General features: G+C 39.6%; 2 protein-coding genes across 7 annotated transcripts in view; one reads left to right on the top strand and one right to left on the bottom strand.

Annotated features, from left to right (window-relative positions):
- Positions 1–7,398, bottom strand: part of LOC126295421 (zinc finger protein 436-like) — a 204,318-nt gene extending 196,920 nt beyond the window's left edge. Inside the window, exon 1 of one of the 2 annotated variants that reach the window (XM_049987898.1) lies at positions 7,012–7,398. The gene's annotated coding sequence lies outside the window, so the exon portion shown is untranslated. The remainder of the gene's footprint in view (positions 1–7,011) is intronic. The other variant, XM_049987899.1, reaches the window with a different exon arrangement.
- LOC126295422 (uncharacterized) overlaps positions 7,399–17,528 on the top strand; it is a 179,271-nt gene continuing 169,141 nt past the window's right edge. Inside the window, exon 1 of one of the 5 annotated variants that reach the window (XM_049987903.1) lies at positions 7,399–7,646. The gene's annotated coding sequence lies outside the window, so the exon portion shown is untranslated. Of the gene's footprint in view, positions 7,647–7,852; positions 8,004–17,528 lie in introns of those variants that run through there. The other 4 variants (XM_049987900.1, XM_049987905.1, XM_049987904.1 and 1 more) reach the window with 4 other exon arrangements.

The following is a 17,528-nucleotide window of genomic DNA, read 5'->3' on the forward strand; positions in this document are numbered from 1 at the left end:
GACTGCACTTCGCTGCAGATAACTGCATCACCTGCAAAAAGTTTGAGGTTACTATTAATATCATCTGCAATGTCACTGATATACAACATGAACAGCACTGGTCCCAACACACTTCCCTGTAGTACATCCAAAACTACTTCTACGTTACTTCTCCATCTGAGATAACATACTGCATCCTCCCTACCAGGAAATCATCAATCCAGTCAATATTTCGTCTGATTCAAATACTTTTCAGAAACTGAGAAAGACTGCATCTACCTGACAGTCATCATCCACGGCTTTACAGATGTCATGTACGAAAAACGCAAGTTGGGTTTCACGGGAGCGATGTTATCAAAATCCATGCTAGTTGGCAAGGAGGAGGTCGTTCTGTTCGAGGTAACTCATTATATTTGAGCTCAGAGTATGTTGTAAGATTCCACAACACATGGATATGAAGGATAAGAATAAAATGAACACCAACAAAAGTGAAACATGAGTAATGGCATGTAACTGAATTACATCAAGCAGTGCTGAGTGAATCAGATTAACAAATGAGGCTCTAAGGCCATTTTATAATTTGGGCAGCAAAATCACTGGCAACTGCTGGAGTGGAGAAGGTTTCAAATGCAGACTGACAATAGCGAGAAAAGCATTTTTTGAAAAAAGAGAAATTTGTTAATATTGAATTTAAATGTTTGGAAATCCTTTTCTGAGAGTATTTGTCTGGAGTTTAGCCTTTCATAGAAGTGAAATGTGGACAATACAGAGTTCACCAAAGAAAAGGATAGAAGCCTTTGAAACCTATTACTACTGAAGAATGCCGAAGATCAGATGACTAGGTCGAATAATGCTAGAGGGTTTACCAAGTCGAACTGAGGAACAAAAGAAATTTATGGCACAACAGTAAGGAGGTTAGGTAGAGATGAAGAACAGACTAAGCTGGAAAGCTGCATCAAACAAGTCGTTGGACAGAAGATACCAATAACAACATGGTTAGTATGGAAAGTTTGCTTAAAAAAACTTTCATTTTTATTAGTTGGTTTTACAGGGTCTATAGTCATACACTTAGAGCATCTTAAGATGTTCCCAAATTTTTTAGTCTCACAGATTTCCTGCACAATCCACAGGCTGGTGTTTGTGGCTTGTATGTGGTCCAAAGATGAGTCATATAATGGTACTGCTCTCACACTTTTCAATTCCTGTAGGATTTATATATGAGTCATCGTTACCTAAATGAATAAATAAATGAGCTGTCTGAGGACCCAGCCCAATTCAGATTTACTGTCAGTCATCCAGTCCGTACGAGAGGCAACAGCTTTTGAGTCTTTGGTCATAGCATCAGTTATTCATGCATTTCATTATACAAAAAAGTGAGGTATGTCTTTTCCCATGAGCAACTTTTGAAAGATCTCTTGAAACATTTTCAGCAAATATTTGCAAGGAACATTTACAGCTGTGACTAGTTTCATCAATACTGAAAGTACCCTAGGCTTCAAATCTGTTTTGTTTGCAGCTCTGGTTGGGTACTCCAACTTGGATGAGAATTCCAGGTGTGGGGTGGAAACCGGTGTCAAGAAGCTCCTGAGAAACTAATAGAAATTAATAGAGAGTGGGGGGGGGGGGCAGATAACACAATAATGACTACTTTTCTCTCAGCTAAGCTATATACCAGTCATAAGCAGTCGTTTAACTGCAGTTTTTGAGCACTGACCATTTGTATGAAATAATATTCACATAATTAACACATTTGGAATAGTATTTTAAAATTTGTGATGTATAAAACTGAATAAAACTTAATTTCGATGCTAGGTTAAAAATGCAGAATTCCCTGAGTGTTCCAGGTAAAATGTGATTCCCTGGGAATGCCAAGTTTTCCGGAATTGCCACCCTGACCTCTTGTACATTAAAAAAAAAAAAAGCAATTATTTTCTTTCAAAGCAGTAGATCTGCTGTAGCATTCAGATTAAGGTCAATGCAGTAGCAAATTGTCCTCCTTGTGCAAAAACCACCTTACTGTCCTTTTATATGCTCAGCTTTTTACTGTGAAGTTTATGTTATTAAACTCTCTAAACTGAAAAACAAATTAATGATTAGATTTAGGACTTCAATCGTAAAGAAGTTTAGCTACCATTTTCAGATAATCAGCTTTTCCAAGTACACACTGAAAATGTCCCTTAATTATATTTACATGTAAATGAAACTACTGGCTTGTCTTCACATCTACAATACACCTTCGCAAATCACACTGAAGTTGTCCTGTTTGTAACAAAAGTGTTTCCTGTACTACTCTCACTTTTATTTTCATTTTCAACACACCGCCCAGTAGTCCACATGGTTTTAGAAGTGCATTTGGTCTGCTTTTTATTGCCAATCTTTTGATTTCCTAACCAATGGCATTCTTAAATATAATAGTTGTTAGAATTGAACCATGTCCACAAGAACACGGATTTTAAAGAAAAGTACGTTTTAGGATTTTGGAAAAGTTCATATAATTTGTATGAGTACTAAGAATTTTTTCAGTTGGGGGAGTGGTGGGGAACAGCCAAAAGTTGTTTTTCCAACTGTCTGTCTTGAAGCATAACATATCTGTATTTTGTGTTGCATGATATCATGACTGCACAACATTTTTGAGTCATTTCATGTTTATGCATCGTGTATTACAGTATTTGACATTCTCTTGTGCTGGGTCTTTATTATCCAATGTTGTTTGTTAGGTATGTTAGTGAATCATTTGCTATAAGTGTGTTTCAAGTTGTTACTGGTTGTGTGAGTTTGCAAGTGAGTTATTTTTATTTTGCATATTGCAGCTGGTGGAGCCTTGTTTGCATTTGGAACTAATATTACTGTGTGTTTCTCATGGTCAGAGATTTGGCTTTCTTTTTCCTTTTTGGTCAGTCATGGATATGACACAGAACTTTGTGGGTAAGCCATTGCTTATTGCAATGGGCCAAGATACAGTGCCTACAGATAGGCTGCTAAGGTCATTTGGATTGATTGCATATGATTTTGTTTTGTTTTTAGGAACGTATCTTTGTGATAGGAAGGGGGGGTTCCCGGGATGGTTGGTCAACCCAGACTTATGAAGTGGTGAGTTTGGTAAGTATTTAGTGTTGATTTGGTTTTTTTTATTTAAATATTTACTATACGTATGTAGATGTTGTTTGTGTGTATCAATATTTTTGCCGCTGCAAGTTTTCATGAATTTTGAGATTCTTCTTTCTAGTGTTTGGTAATTGTGTTCGATTCGCTAATTATTGTTGTTTACACATTTTTTATATTACTTATGTGACAGCATTTTAGTTTATTGTACTATAGCCTTCATTTTAGATAATTTGGAAAATATTTCGAGTAGATTTCCCCACCATGTTATAGTTCTGGGTGGAGATTTTAATTTGCCGGATATAGACTGGGAGACTCAAACGTTCATAACGGGTGGCAGGGACAAAGAATCCAGTGAAATATTTTTAAGTGCTTTATCTGAAAACTACCTTGAGCAGTTAAACAGAAAACCGACTCGTGGCGATAATATATTAGACCTTCTGGTGACAAACAGACCCGAACTATTTGAATCAGTTAATGCAGAACAGGGAATCAGCGATCATAAAGCGGTTACTGCGTCGATGATTTCAGCCGTAAATAGAAATATTAAAAAAGGTAGGAAGATTTTTCTGTTTAGCAAAAGTGACAAAAAGCAGATTACAGAGTACCTGACGGCTCAACACAAAAGTTTTGTCTCAAGTGCAGATAGTGTTGAGGATCAGTGGACAAAGTTCAAAACCATGGTACAATATGCGTTAGATGAGTATGTGCCAAGCAAGATCGTAAGAGATGGAAACAACAACCGAGTTAGAAAACTGCTGCGGAAGCAAAGGGAACTTCACAGCAAACATAAACATAGCCAAAGCCTTGCAGACAAACAAAAATTACGCGAAGCGAAATGTAGTGTGAGGAGGGCTATGCGAGAGGCTTTCAATGAATTCGAAAGTAAAATTCTATGTACTGACTTGGCAGAAAATCCTAAGAAATTTTGGTCCTATGTCAAAGCGGTAGGTGGATCAAAACAAAATGTCCAGACACTCTGTGACCAAAATGGTACTGAAACAGAGGATGACAGACTAAAGGCCGAATTACTAAATGTCTTCTTCCAAAGCTGTTTCACAGAGGAATACTGCACTGTGCTTCCTTCTCTAGATTGTCGCACAGTTGACAAAATGGTAGATATCGAAGTAGACGACAGAGGGATAGAGAAACAATTAAAATCGCTCAAAAGAGGAAAGGCCGCTGGTCCTGATGGGATACCAGTTCGATTTTACACAGAGTACGCGAAGGAACTTGCCCCCCTTCTTGCAGCGGTGTACCGTAGGTCTCTAGAAGAGCGAAGCGTTCCAAAGGATTGGAAAAGGGCACAGGTCATCCCCGTTCTCAAGAAGGGACGTCGAACAGATGTGCAGAACTATACACCTATATCTCTAACGTCGATCAGTTGTAGAATAGTGGAACACGTATTATGTTCGAGTATAATGTCTTTTCTGGAGACTAGAAATCTACTCTGTAGGAATCAGCATGGGTTTCGAAAAAGACGATCGTGTGAAACCCAGCTCGCACTATTCGTCCACGAGACTCAGAGGGCCTTAGACACGGGTTCACAGGTAGATGCCGTGTTTCTTGACTTCCGCAAGGCGTTTGACACAGTTCCCCATAGTCGTTTAATGAACAAAGTAAGAGCATACGGACTATCAGATCAATTGTGTGATTGGATTGAGGAGTTCCTAGATAACAGAACGCAGCACGTCATTCTCAATGGAGAGAAGTCTTCCGAAGTAAGAGTGATTTCAGGTGTGCCGCAGGGGAGTGTCATAGGACCGTTGCTATTCACAATATACATAAATGACCTGGTGGATGACATCGGAAGTTCACTGAGGCTTTTTGCAGATGATGCTGTGGTGTATCGAGAGGTTGCAACAATGGAAAATTGTACTGAAATGCAGGGGGATCTGCAGCGAATTGACGCATGGTGCACGGAATGGCAATTGAATCTCAATGTAGACAAGTGTAATGTGATGCGAATACATAGAAAGATAGGTCCCTTATCATTTAGCTACAAAATAGCAGGTCAGCAACTGGAAGCAGTTAATTCCATAAATTATCTGGGAGTACGCATTAGGAGTGATTTAAAATGGAATGATCATATAAAGTTGATCGTCGGTAAAGCAGATGCCAGACTGAGATTCATTGGAAGAATCCTAAGGAAATGCAATCCGACAACAAAGGAAGTAGGTTACAGTACGCTTGTTCGCCCAATGCTTGAATACTGCTCAGCAGTGTGGGATCCGCACCAGGTAGGGTTGATAGAAGAGATAGAGAAGATCCAACGGAGAGCAGCGCGCTTCGTTACAGGATCATTTAGTAATTGCGAAAGCGTTACGGAGATGATAGATAAACTCCAGTGGAAGACTCTGCAGGAGAGACGCTCAGTAGCTCGGTACGGGCTTTTGTTAAAGTTTCGAGAACATACCTTCACCGAAGAGTCAAGCAGTATATTGCTCCCTCCTACGTATATCTCGCGAAGAGACCATGAGGATAAAATCAGAGAGATTAGAGCCCACACAGAAGCATACCGACAATCCTTCTTTCCACGTACAATACGAGACTGGAATAGAAGGGAGAACCGATAGAGGTACTCAGGGTACCCTCCGCCACACACCGTCAGGTGGCTTGCGGAGTACGGATGTAGATGTAGATGTACATAGGGGAAGTGAAGATTTGGATAACGGGTTTGAGTGTGTTGGTCTTAGGTACACAGGCTCCTTTTAAGATGCTATATAGGTCAAGTGAAAACTGCGGTATCAGGTTTTGGAGTTGTATGGGTTCATTTTATCGAGGGCTTTGTATGAGCTGCAAAGGTCAACATATAGTCAAGCGAAATTTACCATGCCAATGGTTTTCGTTTTTGCATTTTTTGGTTGTGTTGAACATTGTGAATTAGGCCTACGTGTTTGATTTTTTGGAATGGTGTTGTAATTCTTATTGTCATATGTTTAGCTTGCCCCCACCTAACCCCCACCCCCACCCGACTTGCAGCGGTTGTTCCGTACTTTGAGTCCACTGATCAAGTCATGGTCGGCGTATTGTTGGCTATGCGCTTCGTGTCAAGAATCAGTGCAGAAGGGTGGATTTGCAACTTTCGGTTTTCCCGACCATATTGTCAAAACTGTTTCGTAAACGTTAGGTTCATCCGCCCTTAATGTCGTGGTTTCCAGTGATTTGGATAAGTGAATTCTTAAGTTAGGCCACAGCGAATTAAATATAGATGTTATGTTATAGCATAAATACGTGTATACATTTGTGTAATTCAAGAAATGAATTACAAAGGGAGATACGAAATGTACGAAAAAACTTTAAAGGCAAGCAGCACTTATTTTTATCCAAACCAATTTCGAACGGTGAATGGCTGTTTAATTCTCGGTCATTATTAATGCCAACAATAGAAGCTTTTTGGTGGCATGCTTCAACGTATCTGGGCGCTACCAGATCAACAGTTAAAAAAACACAGAATTTCTATAAAAATTAAACCATATGAAAATTATGGATTCTAAATGAGCTTCAAGAAAATGGTGTAATGGTAATATGTTTATTATTGTACAAGTTGAATTAGGGCAGGATACACCAGTGAACAGATACATACTTTACTTCAATCTTCTAAATATTCATTATTCTTACACACGTAATGCTACAACATTTTAATATGATGTATGTGTGTGTGTAGTGTGACCACTGACGCTTGAAATGATCACTACAATACAAATAAAATTCAATTCTATATCGACAAGGTGAGAGCTAACAGTCAATATGTTTCAGTGTGTGTAAGAAGTTAATCAATTTCTTTTACTTGCAAGGACACATGCAGTATCACATCTTTTCGAATACGACTAATTTTATTTTAATAATAAACAGGTTGTTGGTTCATAAACTATACACAGATTTTCTGCCACTTGCTATGCGTTCTTAATCTGATGCTGCATATCTTACCTTTTCACTTGCACTTCGCTAAAACCATTTTGATGCCAGCATAGAGCCATGAAGGAAAAGATTCCCTCTGTTACCTTTTAAAACCATTACACAGAGAAGCGTACCGTTACCCGCCTAATTTCTTTCAAATCAATAGCCTTTCGTTCCAAGAACAATGTTTCGAAATTAACATTGGGTATTTAACACGTCAACTGGAGCGCCAACACTAAGAGAAAAACATATTGAGTAATATGGAATACTTTTATGTCATTATTTAGTTACTATGCTCACATGAACGAACGAAACACTTCATCCCCCCTTTGTTTACTTTTTGCTGCAGTTGCAGGAACAGTCACAAACAGCAGCACATAGCACAACCCAGCCCAGGTGACAAGTCACTGTCGGAATCCACACAAAGATCATATACTATGTCAATGAAGATGTGACGCCGTCAGCCGTGAAACCAGGTATTGTGGAACTTTGTAGTGTTTTGAGAGAGCAGAACACTGTCACACTGTGAGTGAAGGCTCTGTGAACTGCAGTGTCAGTCATCGAGAAAAAGAAAAAAGAAAAACAACGTAAATTTGTGGAAAAATGGTTACTTGTGTTGTCTACGGATGAGCAGACAGCAGCGGGAAGTCAGCTGTCTACCACAGGTAAATACTTTATTTACAATAATATTTTTTGATGTAATTCTGGGCAGCTTGTTTGTTTTTTCAAGCAAGAAATTTAAACTTATTGTTCGTGCCATAACAGATATTGATCAGTAAGTATAGAAATGGTTAAATTCGGTACTTGAAAATGTAGGTCCGAATCGTTTGGCTTCAAAGTTCAATACTGACTGATCTAATCAGATGTTTACAGAGTTGTGAGGACACGCTATGCAGTAGTTCAAGGTTAGGACGGCGGGGCATTTGAAGTATTGTATTAATAGAAAATGAAAGTTAGAGATCTGGCCTCTACCACTCGGTTTTCAAGATAGTTTTACATGTCGGCCTCAGCATGGAATTGCGGTAGAGTTTAATTATTCATTCATTCATTGATCCCTAGGCATATTTCGTTGTATGGATGTCACCATTTTTTATTATATGGAGTTGGTTATAAATTACAATGTATTGTGTCTAGTTTGTAATTGGTCCAACTTGACTGTTCATTTGTAAAAATTTTGTGTTTTATGAATTCTTTAATGGATGCAAAAGCATTTACTAGAAAATGTTCTTTAAGATATGTTTTAAATTTATAGAGTTCCCCTTAGGTTTTTGATCTCATTTGGTAGTTACATACGATCTTGACTCCTTGGTAAACATAGTGTTTTGGTCTTTTGCTATATTCATTCTATCGAGGTACAAGCAATCATTTTATCTAGTTTGACGATTGTGTGTGGAGCTGTTTCCTGCATACTGCTTAGCGTTTTTCTTTCTCTCTCTCTCTCTCTCTCTCTCTCTCTCTCTCTCTCTCTCTCTCTCTCTCTCTTTTATTTATTTTTTATATAAAACTGTAGTTTGTGGTATTTATTCACTTGGAACTGTCAGAATAGGGCTACCCCTTTTCTGGAATAGCTCAATGCAGTGGGCCCTTTTGTGACCCTTGCTCGTAATTTTGAAGAGTCATTTTTGCAATTTGAACATGTTTTCCACATTCTGAGCTTTCGTGCTGCAGAATATTATGCCATAACTTATGATAGAATGAGTATGTGCATAGTACATTGCTTTTAGGCCTGAGCTATTACACAGTGTGGCTAATATTTGTAAGGCATTCTTTATCAAGTACTCCAATATGTTTCTCCCATTTTAATTGCTAATCAACATGCGTACTTAAAAATGTTGTGCCAGCAACACTCTTTGTGGTTTCATTATGTACTTTTGCTATAATAGGTTTTTGTTTATGTATAAGCTCATGTTATTAGTCCTTTTACATTAAGAGTTAATTATTTGTTGTATGAACAGTTGTAATGAGAAACAGTATTGTGCCTAACACCCTCGTTTGAGGGACTCTGCTGTTCAAATATTCGTGATCTGAAAGATGTTTTACCATATAATTTGAGCCACTTGAAATTTGAGATGTCTCTATCCTATGTACTTTGTCTGCTCGGTCACACCTAAAAGATTTATTTACTACTTCCCTCATTTCTAGTATTTCAAGATTACCTAAATGTATTTCATGATCAGCTCCTGTACTAAGGTATAGGAAAATGCCTGTTACTTGTCCATTATCTGTGCCTTCTAAGACTACTTTTGGAAATTTTTCTGCAGCAGCTTCTGTTTCATTTCCATTCTTGAAAACAAACTGTTCTTTGCATCGAAGTTGGTATTTGTTTAAATAATCCATAAGTCTGTTTTTCACACCAGTTTCTATTATTTTAGGAATGAAAGACAGTAATAAAGCTGGTCTGCAATTCTCTGTATTTTCTGTATCACTATTATGTATGGCAAGTACTTTTACCTGCTTTAAGTAATCAGAAAAGCAACCTGGTGAGAATGACTTGTTTATAATGTCCGTTAGGGGTGCTTTTATGCTGCTAACGCAATTTTTTACTAGACACATTGGAACGTCATCTCGACCTGTGGACATTTTACTCTTAAATGTATGTACAATCCTACTGATTTCCTACCCAGTGATAGGTAATGGCAGCATTGTATGGCGTTTATTTTAGCTGTGTACTGTATTTTAGGAGGCTTTTCTTGCAATTTGGTTGCTATATTAGTAAAGTAGTTGTTTACTAAGTTGTCCATCTTCTTAGGCTTATCAATTAAACTAACATTATTTCTAATTTTTATGTTCATCTGCTGTGGCTTTATGCTGCCAGTTTCTTGTTTTACTACATTACAAATGACTTTGGTTTTATTCTTTGAGTTCTGCATGGTCTTATCCTTTTTGATTCACTTTCTTTAATGGAGTTGAGATATTTGAATATTTCAGATAATTTTCTGATATTTTTTGTTACCCAGTCCCCATCAGAATATACTACCTAAGGAAATTTTAATTTGAATATATTCATGAATTTGTTGAATTTTTTGTTTCCATTTGTTGCTGAATATGTTTCTGACCATGTCTGACTGATCATCTGCATTGCAAATTCACATCTTTTTGATTTCGAAAACACCCTTCTGTAGCTAAACTCTTTTGTTTGTTTCTTTGTAGGTATGGTTTGTGGTGTTCACTGTTTATTCCTTTTCTTGTTTTGAAATAAATGAAGTCAAAAAGACTACTAGAGATCCATCGATGGTTTGTCACTGTAACCCAGAAAGGATTCACTGTCACCATGTCAGTTCTGCTTTTGCATAATAAATATAGGGTGTGGGCTGCCAATCGTGTGGCAGCCCAGGCTATTGCTTATTTATCCTCACAGTTGAATGTCAGTCTGCCACAAAAAGTGTAATTGTTTCATTTGATTTTTAAAATTATTGTGGCTTTCGTGGCCCCCTTGAATGTCAACCACTGGTGATGGCGAAACCTCAGGAAAATTGTCAGTCAAACGTTGACCAGAGGACCTGAGACAGAAGCCAACAGACAATACCTTCATTTGATATGTCGCTTAATTTGATTCTTGCCATGATATGCTTCATTTTTGTGTGTCCACCTGTTTGCGTACTTTGACAATTACAAATTATGCTGCTATACAGGACTGTGAAATTATCTGTATTGTACTTATTAGCTCTGTAGTTCCAGGTTTTTGTTACAAATAGTTGTTACTAGTATGCCGATATTACTATAATTTGCTCGGTGAGGTAGGTGACAGTATCAGGTTAGTTGTTTCTTTTTGTTCTTATAGTGTCTACCAGTGATGAATTTTTTTCTGTTCCACGACTTAAGATACTATTTAACTTAAACTTCCAATTAATTAGTTTATATGATCTTTAATTGACTCAGTGCACGTATATCATTATTTGCTTTCTATTATGTAAACTTTTAATGTTTATGAAGCCTGTAAATTTTGTAGGCAGTAGACTTTTCCATATTAACAGTTCAATAATATCGCACCCCCGGCAAGAAAAGTGGCAGAAACCAAAACGCAGCAATTATTAGTTTGTCACTGAAAAATGTAATGAGATTTAATTCTGACTATAAATACTGAAAATTTGAAGGATGATTCTACTGCTTCTATAAATGTTCCAGGGAATTAATTTTTTAAGATGTGTTTTCTCAGGCATTGCATTTCTCTAGTTGCCCCTGTTCTTGTCAGGAGGCCTCGGATCCAGGCAGCCCCTCCACTCCCCCTCGCTCTAAAACTGCTTCACCTCAATTGGCAGAGATGGGGCTAAATTAAAACCACATCGATGAAATGGCTCCCATCGTACAATGGAACTTGCAGGGCTTGTTACTTATCTAAGGGTAAACCACTGTGTCTGTGTCTCGAGGAGACTCATTTCCATCACTCATACACCCCTGAGCTACAAGGCTATGTGCTCCACAAAAAGGATGACCTGAGTGGAGAGAGTGAGAGAGAGAGAGAGAGAGAGAGTGAGAGAGAGAGAGAGAGTGGGGGAGAGAGAGAGTGGGGGAGAGAGAGAGTGGGGGAGGGAGGGAGTGGGGGGGGAGGGAGGGAGTGGGTGGGAGGGAGGGAGTGGGGGGGAGGGAGGGAGTGGGGGGGAGGGAGGGAGTGGGGGGGAGGGAGTGGGAGGGAGTGGGGGAGAGGGAGGGAGGGAGTGGGAGAGAGAGCGAGAGTCACTTAAGACGACATTACAAGCAGTTGCCGTATCAGGGCACGTGTGTCATCTGTTGACAATATGTTCCCTTTACTTACCCACATGATGGACTTGACGAAGAGGCCCTAACCGACCTTAGTACACAGCTCCCCCACCCCTTCATCCTGTGTGGTGATTTTAATGCACACAATGTGCTTTGGGGCTCTGCAACTGCCTGGCCCAGAGGTAGAGCAATTGAGAGGCTTCTCGTGTCATCGTGCTCAAACTTGCTAAATGCGGGACTGAGTTCTCACTTCTGTACAGCAACTGGGTCGTTCTCTGCCATTTATCTCTTCCTTTGCCCTCCAGCTCTTGCTCACACTGTTCAATGAGAAGTGGTCGACGACTTGCATGGAAGTGATCACTTCCAGATCTGGATTCATCTGCCAGATGGGGTGGAACTTGAAAGGAAACTGTCACGGTGGGTGCTCGGTAGTGACGACTGGACACTTTATAGCCAGTATGCCCAGTTCGAACACTGTGCGAATGTCGAGGCACGTGTGGATCGTATTACCAAACTGATCCACTGTATCACTGCGGCATCCATTCTACAGTCCACGGGACAACAGAAGAGGTAACCTGCCCCTTGGCGGAGTCCCGAATGCCGCTCAGCAGTCTGCAGGCTTGTGGCTCTGCGTAGGTTCAAGTGTCAGTCAATTGCAGAGAATCTTGCAGCCTTTCAGGTGGCGAGGGCAAAGTGTCGCCGAATCGTTCGAGAGAGCAAGAAGAGGTTGTGGCAATAGTTCCTGAACACCATTAATCGTTTCACCAAAACTTCCATTGTGTGGGAAAGGAGGTAGGTGCCCCACGGCTGCTGTAATGGGGGACGGAATGCTCCAAACCCATCCGCTAAACATTGCCCAGACTATGGCAGCATATTCTGCCACAGTTACTGCAACAGCCAGTCAGGATCCAGGTTTCCAGTCCCATAGAGCGGTTGCTGAGAGGTGTAGTTTGGACCTCTGGTCCACCTCTGATGAAGATTACAACTGCCAATTTCCATGTGGGAGCTGTATTCTGCATTGTCTGCGGCTCGTGACACACCCCCTTGTCACGACAGCATCCGTTACAGTAGGCTGCGGCACCTTAAAAGGTGAAACAAAGATATCCTTCTCGCACTTTTTAATGCCATGCAATTTCAGTTCCTCTTTTAAAACCTGGGAAAGCCCGTATGTGCCCAAGTAGTTACCATAATGTTACCCTCACTAGCTGTATGGGGAATACCTTGGAGCAGATGGTCATCGGCCGCCTTGTCTGGATTTTAGAATCCAGATAACTCATTAGTTTTTAGTTTGGGTTCAGAAGGTATCACTCCACCTTTGATAACCTTGTCCTCCTAGGGGTGGCTATACAATACACTTTCTTACACCAGCATCACCTTCTAGGTATATTTTTTGATATCAAGAAAGCCTATGATACTACTTGGAGGCACCTTATCCTGGAGCAGCTTCATAAATGGGGTTTATACGGTTATCTTCCCATTTTTATTCAGTCCTTCCTCTCGCCACAATATTTTAGATACCGAGTCGGTAATGTCCTGTCTGATCACTTTGAGCAGAAGAACAGTGTCCCTCAAGGTAGGGTTTAAACTGTGACTGTCTTTGCCATAGCTATTAATAGTGTTACACGCAAAGTGAAAAGTCCTTCCCAGTGTTCTTTGTTTGTGTATGACTTCTCTGTGTTTGCCCTTCTTCAAGCCTCGCAACGACAACAAGTCATTTGCAACTATTCGATGTTTGGGCGGATGGACGCAGGAGAATGGTTTCACATTTTCCACTGATATGTCTGTGTGTGTTCCTTTTAACCATTCTTTTTCCATTTTAATTTTTCCTGAGGTAAGGATGAGGGCACTGTTCTTACTTTTAAAGACACAGTGAGTTTCTCGGACCTCATATTTGACTGTAGGCTTACACGGTTACCGCATCTTAAGGACTTGAAAAAACGGGCACTTGTGGCTTTAAATATTTCAAAGTGTCTCAGCCACAGTATGTGGGAAGCAGACGGGGCTTGTCCGTTCCGGTTTTACAGGGCATTTGCGTGATCTCGGCTCGTCTACGGGTGCATGGTGTACGGGTCTGCGAGACACTCTTATTTCAAGATGTCGGACGTGGTGCACCGTGAAGGGATTTGGTTGGCCACTGGGGCATTCAGAACAAGCCCCAATCCAAGCTTCTGTGCAGAGGCAGGTGAAGCACTACGTCACATCAGGCGCCGGCTACTTAAGGTGTGTCAGGCTTATAAAACACTGTCTGTACATTACACACCCACCTGCTGTAGCATTGCTCAGCCTCACCTGGAAATGCTTTTTTGTAAACGGCAACAGGCCCTTTGGGACTCGTACATATGATTGCCTTCTAGGAATGGGTGGGGCCGGTCCTCACGTTTACCATTGCGATGGGAGCAGATTTCCACCGTGGCTTCTCCAGGGTCCAGACTTATTTTAGACCTGATGAATTTTAAGAAAGGTCATGCGTCAAATTTTACAATTCAGTCTTTTTTTTATTTATTTTTTAACATTTTAGATCTGCATCAAGGTTTCACAATAGTATACACTGATGGCTTCGAGCTAGGGAATTCCCTCGGCTGCTCTGTCGTATTCCTCAACTGTGTCACTGGGACTTGCCTTTCTGACGAGTACACTGTTTTCTCGGCGGAGCTCCGCATGATCCTGAAGGCACTGGAGCAGACGTGTAGTATTCGTGGCAAACTGTTTCTCATGTGCTCCGATTCCCTTAGTGCCTTACAGTCGTTACAGAACCTGTACACAGCTGAGGAGTTGGTACGGCTGATACAAGACCGACTACTCACTCCGACGGCAGTGTAAGCAAGTGTCACTCTGCTGGGTGTCAGGTCACGGGGAAATGAACAGGCTGATCGGGCTGTCAAGGAAGCCTGCAGAGGACAGGATGTGGTACAGTGTCCTATTCCCTTGCAGGCTGCTGTTTCTGCACTACACAGGAAGTGCATGCAGTTGTGGGATGAGGAATGGCTCACAGGGACGGCCAATAAGTTTTGGCTGATGAAGTGGCGTTCTTCCTGCCAGTTGTTCGGATGGGATGGAGTGATCGTCACTGCCCCCTCACACACAACTTTTTACTACAGTGAGACGATCCCCAGTTTTGTGATGCTTGTGGAATGCACATCTCTATCTGCCTTATTTTAGCGGAGTGCATTTTATATTGTGATGCTAGGGCAGAAGCAAATATTGGTGGGGATCTGCCCTCAGTTTTAGCTGATGATGAGACGAGTGTGACTAAGTATATTGTTTTAGCTCCTGTGTCATTAATGTTTTACAACTGACTCAATACTTTGTTCTGTCATTCTGAGTGGGTACACACATAGTTTTACAACTTTTGTACCTGTGTTTTATGTGCTCTTTTATCTTCCTGTTTTGTGTATTTTATTGACACTCATCTCCAACTGTTTTCACGCAGTCACTAAAGACCTTACTGTCTTGCGCCCATACAAACATGTCCGAGTCTGTGCAATGTACAGTTTAATAGATTCTAGGTATTCTTTTAGGCTATAGAGAGATGAAATTAAATAACCTCTTAATTTATTTCAGAAATCAGGTATCTGTCCGGTGCATTTTGTTGCGCGTGTGATTTAGTATATAAATTGCACCCAAAGTTTGAGACCTTATTCAGTTAATTTGATTCATTTACTATGGAAGTAATTGTCAGTGTATATTGCTTGTGTTGCAATTGTGTGTGTGTGTGTGTCTATTTAACTCTGCAGTGCTATTTGCTTTAAAGTGCATGATCGTTGAAAACATGTTTACTGAAGGGACAGTAATGATATTACATTTTTTGCATTTATTTCTACAGTATGGTTATTGGGTGAAATTTGCGTTTCATACAAGTCTTCTTTTGAAAATTAACTAGCCATTGTATAAGCATGTGTGCTGCATTTCTCCAGACTGTGATGCGGCATGATAAGTGCTAGTAGACTAGGCCATAATACATTGTAAACAGTGTGCATGTATTTACTCTATTTAGACATCATTCCTATTAAGAATATGCTAGTGCTTATTTTGAGCATACTTTGCAGATAATGTACTCCTATGCCATGTGTTTATCTACAATGGCACCTAAAAATTTATTACCTACCTCTTGAGAACTGAATTACCTAGTTAAAGACGAATTTTGTTAATGTTTGTAGATTTATCTGTTCATAATTTTGTGTACATTGTCTGACGTGCATTTTCTAACAAGTTCATTTTACTGATAAGTAGATAGAATTTTTCTGTATCGCACTTTCAGGCACTGTCTCATTATTTATTTACACTTCAAGTTCTGTAGGACCAAATTGAGGGGCAACTCTCCAAGGTTATGGAACATGTCAATCCATGAAATTACAACTTAAAAGTAATAACAGATAAAAATAAAATGTTCATGGACATGAAAAGTCAAGCCATAAGTTTCAGAAAACGCAGTCAACAATGTAACATAAGAATCAGATTAATTTTTCAAGGAACTCCTTAACAGAATAGGAGGAGTGACCCATGAGTAAACTCTTCAGTTTAGATTTGAAAGTGTGTGGACTACTGCTAAGGTTTTTAAATTCTTGTGGAAGCTTATTGAAAATGGATGCAGCAGTATAGTGTACACCTTTCTGCACAAGAGTTAAGGAAGTCCGATCCAAATGCAGGTTTGTTTTCTGCCGAGTATTAACCAAGTGAAAGCTGCTTATTCTTGGGAATAAACTAACATTGATAACAAAAAATGACAATAAGGAATATACATATTGAGAGGCCAATGTCAAAATACCCAGACTAGTGAACAGGAGTCGACAGGAGGTTAGTGAACTCACATCACTTATTGCCCGAACCGCCCGTTTCTGAGCCAAAAATATCCTTTTAGAACTGGGCGAGTTACATCAAAATACAAAAGCATATGACATAAGTGAATAAAAATAAGCAAAGTAGACTAATTTTTGTGTCGAACAATCACTTACTTCAGATACCGCTCGAATAGTAAAAATGGCAGCATTAAGTCTTTGAACAAGATCCTGATTGTAGGCTTTCCACGACAGTTTACTATGTATCTGAACACCTAGAAATTTGAACTGTTCAGTTTCACTAATCATTTGCCCATTCTGTGAAATTAAAACATCGGGTTTTGTTGAATTGTGTGATAGAAACTAAAAACTGAGTCTTACTGTGATTTAGCGTTAGTTTATTTTCTACAAGCCATGAACTTGTCATGAACTGCATTGTTTGAAACCTAGCTAATGTTGCTTTACTACCAAGCTAGTGTCATCAGCAAATAGAAATATTTTAGAGTTACCCATAATGCTAGAGAGCACATTATTTATATAAATAAGGAACAGAAGTGGCACCCCTATTTGACTGTACCCCACTCGGACCTCACATCATAGCCATTCTCAACACTGTGAATAATGACCTTTTGCTGTCTGTTGTTAAAATGAGAGGTGAACCCATTATCAGCTACTCCATGTATTATGTAATGGTCCAACTTCTGGAGCAATATTTTGTGATCAACACGAACAAACACCTTAGTTAAATAAAAAAATACCTCTAGTTTTCGAAATATTTTGTTTAAGCCATCCAGTACCTTACAGAGAAAAGAGAATATAGCATTTTCTGTTGTTAAAAGGCTTCTAAAGCTGAACTGTTCATTTGATATCAAATTGTGTGATATGAAATGATCAATTACCCATACATACACAACCTTTTCAATAATTTTAGCAAACACTGTTGGCATAGAAATAGGTTTAAAATTGTCTACATTATCCCTTATTATAAAGTGGCTTTATTACTGAGTACTTTAATCGTTCAGGAAACTGACTGTTCCTAAAGGAAAAATTACAAATATGATTAAATACAGGGCT

Source organism: Schistocerca gregaria, chromosome 11 (assembly GCF_023897955.1).
Source record: "Schistocerca gregaria isolate iqSchGreg1 chromosome 11, iqSchGreg1.2, whole genome shotgun sequence".
NCBI classification, from domain to species: domain Eukaryota; kingdom Metazoa; phylum Arthropoda; class Insecta; order Orthoptera; family Acrididae; genus Schistocerca; species Schistocerca gregaria.